Source organism: Leopardus geoffroyi, chromosome C1 (genome assembly GCF_018350155.1).
Source record: "Leopardus geoffroyi isolate Oge1 chromosome C1, O.geoffroyi_Oge1_pat1.0, whole genome shotgun sequence".
Lineage (NCBI taxonomy): Eukaryota > Metazoa > Chordata > Mammalia > Carnivora > Felidae > Leopardus > Leopardus geoffroyi.
In genome coordinates, this window is record NC_059328.1 from 58,474,356 (window position 1) to 58,486,660 (window position 12,305).

At 36.6% G+C, this 12,305-nt stretch overlaps 1 non-coding gene across 1 annotated transcript; it reads right to left on the minus strand.

Annotated features, from left to right (window-relative positions):
- Positions 1 to 916: 916 nt before the first annotated feature.
- Positions 917 to 1,023, minus strand: LOC123600136. Its single transcript, XR_006713515.1, has one exon. It is a non-coding gene; the product is annotated as a U6 spliceosomal RNA (small nuclear RNA).
- Positions 1,024 to 12,305: the final 11,282 nt, after the last annotated feature.

Genomic DNA, 12,305 nt, shown 5'->3' on the forward strand with positions numbered 1-12,305 from the left:
CTCGGTTGACGTGCCGAATGTTCAAATGTATGGCAGCAGTCTGTTGGCAGGGCACTAGTAGAACATCAGCATCATCACCGGGCATGTAGAGAATGCCTTGCCTTACACACATTTGTAACGTACTGTAGGGTTTTCAATGTGTATGAAATATTTAAAATATTTTATTAAAGTTGTAAAACATAAATCCCGCACAAATGAAAATAAACCCAGTCAAAACAGGAATGATGCACCTTCTGTGGGCTAGAAAAAGGAGATGAGTTGAGGAGATAATGGTAATGCTGAACGGGTGTGAAGGTCTCTGAAAAGGTCTCTGAGAAGGAGGGAGGATGGACTCCCCAGGAAGTATGAGTGTCTGTTTTCTCTCTCACTTCCTGCCTGGAGTCACACAAGAAGGCCACTTCTCAGTATCATGGAGTCCCCATGTCACCATGTCAGGAATGCCATAAAATAGAGTTAGGGGCAGAGGGTTTAACGGAACTCTAGTGGTACTGGGGTGGCATAGTGTGCTAATTTTTCTCCATATTCTTAAGGAGGACAGCTGTTAGCTGTGAGAGGGAGAGAGAGAGAGAGAGAGAGAGACTTGATAGATCTGAGAAAGTCTCATATCCTTGATGAGGGACACTACAGAGGAAAGAAGTGTGGACCATAAAATCAAAGACCAAGTGGGAAGTTGGCTGCCTCAGCGAATGCCAGTGTGGACTGAAGACACATCTGAGCATTGACTGGGACTGGAATCTCACTAGATGGCAGCAGAGTGTAGGACCCAGGATCTATAGGGGAGAATCAGCTACCTTCCCTTCACCTCTGAGCTCCTACTTCCCACCCTTGCTTCTTTTTATTTTTCCTTCAGTTTCTTTTCTTTCTTTTTTATTTATTTATTTTTATTGGAAAACAGACACAGGGCATATAACAGGATAAAAATATGGAAGGCCTCATGCATTTGTGTGTCATCTTTGGGCAGGGGCCAGGCGAGTCTTCTCTGTATGGTTCCAGTTTTAGTATACATGCTGCCAAAGCAAGCATTCCTACTCCTGCTTCTTATGATGACCCTTCTTTGGGAACTTACATGCTATTTCTCTGAGAAAAGCAGAGATGACAAATTCTAAATTGGTTGAATTTAACCTGGAATGGCTGAATTTACTCTTTTTTTTTTAAACTATATTTTAAAAACAGTTTATTTATTTTAAGAGAGAGCGAATGGGGTGGGGGTGAGGGCTTAAAGAGAGGGAGAGGAGAGAATCCCAACCAGACTCTGCATTGTCAGCACAGAGCCTGATGCAGGGCTTGAACTCATGAACTGTGAGATCATGACATGAGCTAAAACCAAGAGCCGGCCACTTAACCAACTGAGCCACCCAGGTGTCCCTGAATTTACTCTTAAAGTAGTAAAATTTTGTTTCCCGTTTTCAAATACAGCTCTCAGCACCACCAACTCCCAGAATACTGCAAGGTCTAATCTCTTAATAAATTCCTTTTTCTGTATCAGTCACGGCAGTTGTTTTTCTCTGATTGAACCCTATTATAGAAGTTGATGTTGGATGCGGTTCCAGAAGAAGAGAACCTTAAGGATTGGTATCATGAATTGGCTCTGGATGTTTTTTGGAATTGGTTCTTGGGTGTGATTAGATTTTTTTTCTTTCAACGTTTATTTATTTTTGGGACACAGAGAGACAGAGCACGAACGGGGGAGGGGCTGAGAGAGAGGGAGACACAGAATCGGAAACAGGCTCCAAGCTCTGAGCCATCAGCCCAGAGCCCGACGCGGGGCTCGAACTCCCGGACCGCGAGATCGTGACCTGGCTGAAGTTGGACGCTTAACCGACTGCGCCACCCAGGCGCCCCAAGTGTGATTAGATTTAAAGGCAGTAATAACCTTGTTTCCATTGGTAAAAAGAGCACTTGTTTTTCATGACATGCAGTGGCGAAATAGTACTTAAACTGTCAGCAATAGACACTTATAATCCAATCCCTATGTAAGGCAGAGGCTCCTTTCAGGGCAGTTATAGAATTTTGGGTCCTGAACAAGGCTTTGAGTGGGGAATTTAAAACTCTGAGTTTACAATTTTCTTTCCCCTAGTTGTCCAGGTCACTCAGAACCAACCAAAACACTCTATTAAACTCCTGATTTGTTCAGGACTGAGAGGAATCCTAGAATGCCCAAACTAGGAAAGTCCCAGGCAAACCAGGAAGAGTTTATATTCACTAAAGTGTTCTATGACAGCGTTTACTTGATTGCAGAAATTAGAGCCTGCAAGGACTTGGAAGATGCAGAAATAATCATTTCAACCACGGTTTGATTCAATTCACTGTTTGGTCTGTTTGGAAGACAGGCAGATCTTGGAGAATGAAAGTGGATTACTGTAAACTTAATCTGGTAGTGAATCCAGCAGCTCCCTTTACAGATGAAATTTGTCACTGGAGAAAATCAATACACCTTCTGGCATTTGGTAATTATTGACCTATTGAATGCTTTTTTTCTCTATACTAATTAATAAAATTGTTAACAAAACCAATTTGCTTTGACTCAACCCCTTTATTATCCTACCTCAACTATCTGTATCAACTCTCTAGCATTTTACCATTATTAGGGTGTATTACCAAGGTTCTTCACATAAAAAACCAATTGGATACATAGAATATAGGAAGAGATTTATTATGAGGAATTAGCTCACACAATTTTGGAGGTTGAGAAGTCCCAAGATCTGCTACTTGCCAGCTGGAGACCCAGAAAAGCTGGTGGTGTGATCCTAGTCTACATCTGAAGACCTGAGAACCAGGGAGCCCACTGTGTACATTTCATTCCAAGGGCAGAAGACTGATGTCTCAACTCAGCAGGCTGCCAGGTAGGAAACACAAAAGAACAAATTTCTCATTCCTTTGCCTTTTTGTTCTATTTTGTTCTTTTTGAAGGCTGTCAATAGATCAAATGAAGCCCACACATATTGGGGAAGGCAATCTACTTTATCAAGTCCACTGATTCAAATGCTAAGCTATCCAGAATCACCCTCACAGACACACCCCATAATAAGGTTTAATCTGGGCATTCCTTGGCCCATTCAAGTTGACACATAAATTTAATTATCATACAGGGATTAGCAAATTGTTTCTCTAAAGGCCCAGATAGTAAATATTTTGGGCTTTGTGGGCGACATAGAGTCTATCCTCCTTCTCCTTTTTCTATTCAATGTGAAAACCATTCTTTGTTCCCAGACTGAACAAGATTGGACTGTAAAACCCAGATTTGGCCCATAAATTATCATTTGTCAACACTTCTAGCTCATAGGTAAGTGACCTAGTTAATACAACCACCAATTTCCACAGATAACTGGAATCTCAGAAAAGTTTAATAACTTGCCTACGTCACACAGAGAATAAATGTATTATCTTGGATTTTAAAAAGTTCTTATAAGATTCAAAAACTATTAATCTTTTCATTGCACTGATTCTTCTCAGATTTGATCTTTTTTACTGTTTTATTGTCACAAATGAGGAGTGATCCTACGTAATAATATAACTTGTTGACAAATTACTGTTTGAAAGACTATCTAACCATTGATTCCACTAAAACGGAAATCAATGCATTTGACCAACATTTTCATTATTATGCTAATTAGTTTAACAAATATTTATTGAAGATCTACCATGTGCAAAGCACTCTGCTAGGATCTGGAGACATAGTGACAAAAATTCTTCCCCCTCTCTTTTTTGTTCAAAGATTTTTCCCTTGATCAAATTCTTGTCAGGTTCTTTTGAGATTTTTTCAACTAGGCTTTGACTTTTTGATTTTTGTGTTAATCTCTGCATTGTCCAGTTTTAGCAAGAACACTGCTGTATCAGTTTAACCAGAATCCCCCATTCTTGTTGGGGTATTCTGGGGGTATACTTGACTGGCTCCTTCATCTTGCATCATCCCTCAAGTGATGTCTGATTACCATGATCTACATTCAGCAAGAATCCCAGTAGGACAGTTTAGCCAGAATTTCCCTTATGCCTGCTATTTCCTCTTAGTAATTTTCCATTTTATTGACTCCCCTCCATCTCTCACTCCACTCCTTTGCTATAAATTTCCATTTTCCTTGTTATATTTAGAGTTGAGTCCAATCACTCTGTCCTACTGTAAAACTCTATTGCTGTGCTCTCCAGCACTATCATGATAGTTCTCTTGAATAAATCTGCCTTACTATTCTTTAACAAGTATCATGAATAAGTTTTGTTTTAAAAATGTCTGGGTATCAGGCAAATTTTCTCTGTTCTTATAGAGATTACTATCCAGCAAACAAACTTTAAACAAATAGTTGAACAATAAAAAGAATGGAATCATGATATTACTCCAAAGAAGTCAAGTTGCTGTAGTGTTACTAGTAAATGACTTTTTTTCCCAATAAGTCAACACTTAGTCAGGGGTGTGGTACATGGAAGTGAGAAGGGAGTTTGGTTAAGGGAGAGAAAGTTTAGCCATGTGATTTGTTGAACGTTACCTTACTACTACTTATTCTGTCCAGAAGTTCTCAGCTGTTTTTTTAAATTATTTTTTTTAATTATTTTTTATTTTTTATTATTTTAAACAGAGAGAGAGAGTGTGAGGGTGGGAGAGTGCACAGAGGGAGAGACAGAGAGAGAGAGAGAGAGAGAAAGAGAGAGAGAGAGAATCTAAGCAGGCTCCATGCTCAGTGCGGAGTCCAATGTGGGGCTTGATCCCACCACCCTGGGATCATGACCTGAGCTGAAGTCAAGAGTAGGATGCTCAACTGAATGAGCTACCCAGGTGTCCCTCAGCAGTTTTAATTAAAGAGTCATACCTCCCATAATAAATGGTAATGTTGGAAAGAGTGATTTTAATGTGATAATTGTACCCTTTAGTTCAGTGACTTTCTAATTTGGTGTGAGAGTTTACCAAAGTGCAGTGCTTATTAAACCTGCCAGTTTCAAGGCCTTCTTTCAGAACCTGATAAGACCTAGGAGAATGCATTTCTATCAAGCATTCCAGATGATTCTGAGGTAGGCAGTCCATGACTCACATTTCTGATAAATACTGCTTGAGACAGAAGGCAAAGGTGTTATATTGATCTTTGTTCCCTCAGCCTCCCAAGAAGGAATACAACAGCTACCTTTAAAACTCTATTTTTAAAGAAGTTAAACCCACCTCAGACCTTTGTTAGGGAATCTTGTCCTTGGTAGTCTTATTTGCCTCTAGCTCTTATGTACTTCATTCCTCCTCATCCCCATCCTGACCTTCTGAGGTATCATTGAATTTTCTTGTTTGTAATTACTTTCTTGCCTAGATGATTTATGTTGTTTTTCTTATTTAGTCATTATTTTTGTTAAATACTGGCTTGCTCAAAATGTCACCTAAACAACTCATTGAGAAGGAAACACTGAATTTATTCTTACCATGGTTAGGGAGAGTACTGTGTTGACAATGTCTTCACATCTTAGAGGGAGGACAAAGTTGGGATATTTATGAGAGTTTTGAAGTCCAGGTTAAGCCTGGACTTTCAGTGTAGGGGCTTGATTAGAATTGGGTTAAGAGTTACTGTGTAATATTTAAAAATTGGTAGATTTTGAGGTGATGGGTTGTAAATTTACTGAGGGCAGGACAAAGCTGATGTCCCAGCTCAACAGGAAGGAAAAGTTCCCTCTCACTCAGTCATTTTGTTCTATTCGGGTCTTCAATTGATTGGATAAGTTCCATCCATATTAAAGAGAACAGTTTGTTTACTCAGTCTACTGATTCAAATGTTAATCTCATCCAGAAACACCTCACAGACAATCCAGAATCAGGTATGACCAAATGTCTGGACACTCCATGGCCTAGTTAAGTTGACACATAAAATTACCCATCAAATGTGTTTTCTCCTTTGGGTAAGTAAAGTATTATTTCTTTGTCTTTGAAATTCAATAACTCAACTGGGTTTTATTAATTATTCTATGTCCATTTTCCCTTAAACAATTTAATCAAAGAGTCCCAGAAGCTGTTACTACTTATCCCATCCCTACCCTGTGACAGTCATCAAAAAGAAAAAAATGTATAGGAAACTTCTTGTCAACAAGAAAGACATATTAATATCTATTGGAATGAGAGATATGCTAAATGTATATTTCCATAATTCTGTAATTTTTAACAAATAGTGTCTACTATACATTTGCTAGGCTCTTTTCTAGGTGAGTTTGGCAGATAAAGTCTCTGCCGTCAAGTTGCATCTAATTTATGCATGATCCATGGTTAACTGCTCATATTTTTTGTATCATGGCTATAAGGTATGTGTAGTACTCATGTGTCTTATTCATGGGTGCTACTATCTTTTCATGTACTGGAGAAATCTTGTTGTTGTGTCCCACCTCTAATGGAAGAGTCAGGATGCAGATTAGTGGACATCCTTGCTGCTGCCACAGGCATGTGACATTGGCTTCAGCGATCATATGCAAAGTGTGGGACTTGATGTGGAAATGAGAAAGGAGGAAAAGGTGGTTTAAAGCAACAATAACTTAAATGTTTCTCATAATTCTGTCAAGAGTTTGGGCAAGGCACATGGGGATGGTTTGTTTAATCTCCACAACGTCTGGGGCTCCAGCTGGGATGCTTGGAACGGCTGGGGGCTGGAATATTGAGGACGGCTTCTTCATTCATATCTCTGGCACTTGATCTTCTTCATGCGACTTTTGCTCCAAATTGCATCTCATCCTCAGGGCCACTTTCTCTAGTTGCTTAACCTTCTTACATGCCACCTCCGGGACCAAAGAGCATGAAGCAGAAGCTGCTGGACCTTCTTAAAGCCTAGGCTATGAAGTTCAAGATCATCATTTGCTCCATATAATTTTCCTTTGATTTATAAATTATAATTTTCCTTTGAAAATAAATTTCCTTTGGATTTAATTTGTAAATGGTTTGGACTTTGAAAATGTAACTTAAAACAATCATAAGGCTATGTGTTGAGTTTTCTCCCCTATTTCTCCCAGTTTCAGGCAATCAATAGAAGAGTAACATTATACCAGGTTTTCAGAAAACATTTGCTTATTTTCCACTGTTGATGTTAGATTCTAAAACATTCACAGTTTGGATATTATTGTAGATGTAAGTGTAGGTTTTTTCTGAAACCAAAAAATCATTTAAAAATCATTGTAAAAGGTACTATAAGAAGAATACACATGGTGGTTCAGAGAGCAACTTTGGAACCTGGCTGCCAAGTTCAGATCCAACTTCACCTCTTACTGGCCGTATGATGTGGAACATGTTACTTAGCCTGTCTGTGCCTTAAGTTCCTCAAATGTAAGGTGGAGATATTAACAGTTCCTCCCTTACTGAGTTATTGTGAAGGTTAAATGAATTCATACATGCAAAGCCCTTACTGTAACTAGTCTATACTAAATGCTCATCAATTTTAGCTGTCATTATAATTATACAAAACTATCAATTCAGTAGAATGTGGCAAAGGAGAAAAAGTGAAGACAAAAAAGAAAATGATAAAACTATGACTAGTGTGATAGTACATATGAAGATTCAATAAATGTGTGTTGATTAATCTTCACTATTAAAGGAGAGATAATTAGATTGGGTAAACATTACAAAATCTAGCTATATGATGTATCCAAGAGTCAAATCTGGAATTAAACCACACAGAAAGATGAAAAAAATAAAAGGGTTATTAAAATACATATTAAGAAAACTATAATTAAAAGAAAGTTAGCAAAACAAAATAGTACAAAGTAGAAACCAAGACAAAAAGCATTAGTAGAGATAAAGGTTATCACAGAATAAAAAGGGAAGAATTTAGCAAGAAGATATAAAAATTATGAACTTCTGTGTACATAACATTGTCTCAAAATATAAAGCTGACACAATTATACAGTAAATCTGACAAATTCACAAATACACTAGGAGGTTTTTAATAAAACTTACAAGGAATTGATAGATCAAGTAGATAAAAAAGTAATGATTTTGAATAAATAGCTTGATCTACACCCCAAAATAGAAAATATACATTCTTTTTAAGGATACATGAAACAGTAATAAACATTGGTCAGGTATTAGTTGTCAAAAGAAGTTCCAGTAAGGTTGGAACGTGTCTTCTGAACACAGTACATTAAATTAGGAATCAAGAATAAAAAACTATTTAGAAAAACTCTATAGATTTATAAACCAAAAAAGTAAGACTGCATAAGAAATTAAGGGGAAATCAAAATGAAAATTACAATCTATTTAGAATTGAGTGACAATGAAAGTTCTATTCATCCAAGTTGCTAAGAAAAGTGCGTAGAAGTTCATTTACAGCTCAATTTGAAAATAGCTCGAATTATTTAAGGAAGGACTTGAAAAGCTAAAGAAAATTGATGAAAGGAAATAAGAAAGATAAGAGAAATGAATAAAATAAGAAACAGAAACAGAGGATCAAGAAGTTTATTAAGATTTAGGCTGTATTTACAAAATTTGGTGTATGTGAAATGTTCTCTCATGATTGCTCTCTCATAGAGACAAAGAAGGAAGAGGCATTCATTCAAAGAGGAGAATTTTAGAATTTTCCAATGAACTTTTTCTCTGTTGTCATGTTATTTAATCACACAAATGTCTTCCTTTCCTTACTTTTTATTGTTAGTTTACATTAGAAGAAATAAAGAAATATTTTCCTCTTTGGAATTCACATGGTTTAGGAAATAAATACATTTTCTAATGCATTTTCTCAAGTTTGCTCATCCCACTACAAATTCAAAGCAAAATATGTTAGACAAAATTAAATATAAATGTAGATATACATATTTAAGGGAAAAACAGTTACGCATTCCTCACAGAGAAGTGGAGTAGAAAGTGTAAATGGCAAAAACCAAATTCCTACCTAGTACGAGTTGAAACATATATGCAGTATTTCAGACATACATGTAAGAATTGGTGGAAAGCACTCAATAAATCAGAAAAAAGTTTTCCTAAAATTTCAGGGCTCAGGTTTTGTTTAGTTGTACCTTAATATTTTGCAGCTACATCTGTCTTTTTAAGGAGCCTTGCCTTTTACATTATTCAGAATGATGCCATCTGTTTTATTATCAGGGAGGTTACTAATGGGAACTGTGTATAGACTGATTTCATCTATTTGCTATGCTAATAAATTCTAGGGAAGAAATTCTATTTTATTGAATTACTTACTTTTATGTAACTGGAATTGCTGTCATTTTCTCCTATGAAACCTCAATTGCCTTGTTCAAATTGCTCAAAATAGGTTGCTATAACAGGTAACCAAATGAGGTTTGCAGTCATAGAATATCCTGGTGTTCTTATTTAACACAATCATTTTGAACTTTAAACCAGATGGGCTCATTACTTTATTTCTTCAACATCCTCATAGTTAAGGAAACATTAGTATTAGTCTAGAATAAGAAGGTTTTATTGTTTCTCAACTCAAAACTTGTACTCTACTTCTTTTAATAGAATTATGTCTGATTTTGTGGTTATAGATTTCCAATCTCATGAATTCATTACATTGTCATTTTATTTTCAAGAACAAGCTGTGTACAGCTTGGATTACATTAGTATAAAATTTGCACTGCTAGTCATTGTTTTTAATTTTTTAAAATGTTTATTCTTTAAAAAAATTTTTTAATATTTATTTATTTCTGAGACAGAGAGAGACGGAGCATGAGTGGGGGAGGGGCAGAGAGAGAGGGAGACGCAGAACCTGAAGCAGGCTCCAGGCTCTGAGCTGTCAACAGACTGAGCCACCCAGGCGTCCCTATGTTTATTCTTTTTTTGAGAGAGAGAGAGAGAGAGAGAGAGAGAGAGAGAGAGAGAATCTGAAGCAGGCTCCAGGCTCTGAGCTGTTAGCCCAGAGCCTGATGCAGGGCTGGAACTCACAGACTGCGAGACTATGACCTGAGCCCAAGTTGGATGCTTAACTGACTGAGCCACCCAGGTGCCCCTAGTCATTGTTAAAAGGAAATGGAAAATATTAGTTTAGTCTAGTAGATATTTATTAAACATCTAATATGTGCTTGTTGTTGAGAGGAGAAGAAAACATAAAAAATGACTGCTTATGTCACTCAAAACTGACATGAGTAGAGTCATCAATCATTCAAAACAATGGTGCAAACTTTAAGTGCTATTTTGGACATTTTAACTTTTCTTTTGTCTGCCAGGAGAATTATCAACATAGAAAGAGTTTAGTTCATTCACACGAATGCTTGGTGAGCACTTTCCATATATTATGGAATATAACTGTGAATAACACAAAGTTTGTCTTGCCTGGACAATGCTGGGAAAAACTTTGTAAAGGGTTTTTGAGGGAACACAGTGTTCCACTAAAAGGCAATTTCTGAGATTGCAAAAAATGATTACTAACGTGGTACTCTTTTCCTCTACACTTAAAAGAACCCCAAGGGGAGGCCTGTGATGACAGGCATGTTCTGTCTTGTCTGCATTGCTCAATGAGAGAAACATGGTTAATTGATTTCTAGGCATTTCACATGATACTTATCAAATGATTTCTAGGCATTTCACATGATACTTATCAAATGCTGTCATTCAGACTCTCATCTTTTGCTTGAAAGAAAAGCACCCTGGTTTGTTGAGACCATGTAAAAATGAGATTGTAGCTAAAGAACAGTAAAACTTACCCTGTTTTTTAGGGCACATATTTTTTCTTCTTAAGAAAAAAAAATGGCTGGTGAAACCAGGGAAAACATATATTAAATCAATATGCTCCTATTAAACTAAATGCTACAAAATGAATATGCTATAAATACTTAGAATCTTCAAGGAAAAATAATGCAAACTGGTAAAAACTGGTGGAATTTCATTGCATGTGATTGCTTTCTTGAATAGTATATATAAAAATATACAAGAAGATGTGCATATCCTCGGAGAATGTAAATATCAGGTATAGCAGTTCTCAGTCTGTGCTGGGTAATTTGCTAAGTGCTTTACATATATTGCCTAAACACTAATTTAAGCATTACAGCAATGCTTAAGATAGGGATTATCATTAGTGAGATTTTGTACATGAGAAAATTGATACTTGAAGAAGTAAGGTAATTATTACATTTCATAGAACTATAGGTGCCAAGACCTAGCTTTTAAACCAGATCTGCCTGATTCCAAAGCCTATTTTTTTAAACCATGCTGCTGTACTGTTTAAGTTTTTATTTATCCAGCTTGTAGTTTCCTTTTCTTTCTCCCAAACATTCCTGCTCCTATTTCATATACAGCCTTGCAGACTTTTGTAGTTCAAAATTTAAGACTTAGCCCTTTGTCTGCAAAACATTTACTGACCCTCGTTAATATTTATTGGTGCTGACCACTTTGGCCAGCCCTGTTTTCATTGAAGTGCATTAATTACTACCATTACTTGAAAAGTGATTAAAATCAGTCTGAAGTCTATACATAGAGTCCTTGCAAAATATAATTAAAGCATCTATTACATCTTTATGACATCAGAACATAAAATGTGTGAACTCTGTTTTTCCTCTTTTCCAACTCTGGTCTACCAGTTTTATTTTCTCTGCCCCATGTCTGAACACCTAATGTCCTTGTACTGCTTTCCAAAGATGTAGGATTTTGGAAAATTTCTGAGGTTTTCTGGAGAGCAAAAGTATTCAGCTGATGGTTCATAATCCAAATCTGATTTACAGAACTGGTCTATCTACTTTGTCCATTATTTTTATGTTTTTTGAACCAATAGTTAAGACTCAGGAAATTTGATAGAAAACATCTGGATCCTAAACATAATCTGACAGCATGTTCTAGATCTGAACTTCTATAGGTAAGAATGCCTAGCTCTTGGTAGTACGTCCCCCTTTACATAGGGTAGGTTCTCTCCTATTTGCCAGACACAAACCTGCATAATTGGCCTTCCAAATCTAGACCAAATGCCAGTTGTCATTTACCATTGTGCTTGCACTGTTATTTTCTCACAGTAGAGAACTATTTCTCTGTACTATGTCTTACAAGTGGGAAAATGAAAAATAGACCTAAAGGTCATTGTGCTTCAAGAAAAATGGAAGAAAATACATTTTTCTCTAGCTGTCAAGAATATTAAGCAATTTTTAACAAGCAATCAAAATATGTGTCTTATACCAATATTTTTCACTAATTTGTGTTACCGCTCTGGTGACAGAGTTTATGACTTTGGCTTTGGAGTAGTCACCGACTTGGTAGAATTAATTAAAAAGAACAAGGACTCAAGTTCCCAAAATTCCCTTGGATTCAGTCTAATTCCTTTAGGGTCACCCGCATTTCTTTGAAGTTTTTCACATAAAACTCATGAATTTAATTGAATCACTGAACAAATTCATTTGTGAAGAATTATGTGCAAAAGTAGGCCCTT